At 34.2% G+C, this 2,395-nt stretch overlaps 1 pseudogene; it reads right to left on the reverse strand.

Annotated features, from left to right (window-relative positions):
* Positions 1-1,219: 1,219 nt before the first annotated feature.
* On the reverse strand, positions 1,220-1,942 carry LOC117999000 (annotated as a pseudogene).
* Between the last annotated feature and the right edge of the window lie 453 nt (positions 1,943-2,395).

Genomic DNA, 2,395 nt, shown 5'->3' on the forward strand with positions numbered 1-2,395 from the left:
GCAAATCTGATCATGCTTAAAACATTAAAAGATTCTTTACTGAAAGAAGTATAATGTTAAAAATATTTCGGTGTGACATAAAGCGACCTTTATAACCCACGTTGCAAACAATCTTTTTATCTTTGTTTCTTGCCTTCTTTCCACCACCGCACGTATTCTGTAATAAATGTATAAATACACTGAAGTTAAAAATTGAGTAACTTAAGTGGCTTATGATGAAAATAATGATGATGATGGAAATTTAAAATTGCATTTTCCTTGTTGAGGAAGCTGTCTCAAATTTTGTGATGTTATATATATGTGTCCTTCAGACATTAATTTTGAATCTTATTTCAGAGTATATTTCAGCCAATGACATATACAATAGAATGCCAACTTTTGAGGGACCTCTGTCTCTTTGTGGCTTTGCTCAAGATGAACCACCTACTATATTACTTCTTCACAACAAATTGATCAGTTTCTTTTGCTTCCCAGCAGTGGCCAGTATCTGCCATACAAAGTAATGATCTCTAGCAAAATTTTATGTTGTGTTTCCCCTGCCAGCTCCGAAGTGGTCAGCCTTTCTTGGCTTACCATCCTGGCACTGTGTGGGTTTCTTACTGTAGCCCAGCCCCCATAGGCACAGGCTTTGCTGCTCATAGCTTGGCTGAATGCCAGCTCTTTGTTGCTGGAGATGCTACTGTAACATCTATTGAGTAAGGCACTTATGTATTTACTGACATCAATCTTAAGAATTTGGGTATACTTTCTTGGTTTGGGGCATGCCATTGTATGTAACATGAAGTCTGTCTTAAAGAGAATGTTGCAGTTCAAAAAGGGAAATAGTATGTATTTTTTTTAAATTAAATCATCTTGATTGCTAAAAGTTAATTGACAAGTATTAAAGAGAAAAATTCACTATTAACTATTAAAGAGCTGGAAGCTTGGTATATTTGTCATGGTAATCAGTCATTTGTTTGTCTTTTTTCTGTGAGATAACCAGTCTAAAATTTCTAAGGTCCTTCCTTCCCCTAATTTAGGAATTGCTACTACTCACATAACTGTTCAGCTTTATGTGAAGGTTAACAGAAGGAAGGTTCTTGCACTTAAGCTAACAATTAACACGATGTATTATTTTAAACTAGAAATTTTAAACCACTCTATAAGAATTACATGCCTCATAGCTAATGTTATAATTGTATCATATTACTTAGGTTCAAGTTCTTCCTTCAAAGAGTCATCAGAATAACATGGATAGAAGAGACTTTTGAACACTTGCCATCTCTTGCTGCTGAGTTTCCATCATAATTTTTTTTTTGCAACATAGCCATTTCTTTTCTAACTTCATTTTGTGCACCAGTAAGTAGATTATCATGATTCTTCTCCAAGTCCTCCATACTCTTTATGAACTGCTCATATAACTGTCTAATTGTTTTCAGTCTCTGGCTCTGAACAAGTCTAGATTGTTGAAAAACTTTTTGTTGCTGTCGAAACACGTTAGCTAGTTTTTGTTCTTGTTCCTCAGCTTTCCGCATATGTATATCCCACTGCTGAAACAAAGTCAGAAACTGCTGAGAATATTCTTGGTTAAGCTTCTGCCTTTGCTCTTGTTGGGTTTTCCAAACATGTTCAATTTTCTGGTTACTAGTTTTGAGAGAAGCCTTTGTATACAATTCTAGTCTTTTTCTCTTGGCAAGAAGAGCCTTGTTAATGTCAGCTCCAAATCTTTCCAGCATATTTTGTATTTCACCCCCCATATCTTCAAATATTGCTGCAGAAATCCTTTTCTTCCCATGCTTATCAATTACTGGAGACTTCCCTTCAGTAACATCCTCCTCTGAACCACTCAGATCTTTTTTAACTTCTTTCTCAAAGTCATAGGCTGTTATAACCTGATCCTCCATTGATGTCTTCCCAGATTTCCCTGTATGTTTTCTTCCAGAGGGCACCATATTTAGATGTTTTCTGAGGCTTACGCTTGGCTAGCACCTGTATTTTTTTTTTTAAATGTAGCCTTGATACTTCTTATAAAAGAAGCCAAAAAAACCTTTGTGGGATATTTAGATAACATCTGAGCAATTTTCTATGGATTTACCAAATAGACATTATTTTTAAAGGAAATTCATTTACATAATGGTTTGAAAAATCATTGATTTTAAGTTAGTAAATTTTGATTGCCTTAGGAAAGTACTCCAGATTTTAAAGTGGTATAACATCAGATAAAGTAAGTAATGTAGTCAGTGTCCATATCAGGATTTTTAATTTTTATTTTGAAAATATTGCATGAACACCTTCTTTAGACCACAGATCCAAAATAATGTGATTAACTGTGAAAATGTTGATTTTACCCATATTGAAATATTTCTGTGATCTGAAGAACTTATAATATTGGGAAATATGCTTCTTTGTTAGTGAT

The sequence above is a fragment of the Mirounga leonina genome, unplaced genomic scaffold (genome assembly GCF_011800145.1).
Source record: "Mirounga leonina isolate KUSES-001 unplaced genomic scaffold, KU_Mleo_1.0 Mir_447, whole genome shotgun sequence".
In the NCBI taxonomy this organism is placed as follows: Eukaryota; Metazoa; Chordata; class Mammalia; order Carnivora; family Phocidae; genus Mirounga; species Mirounga leonina.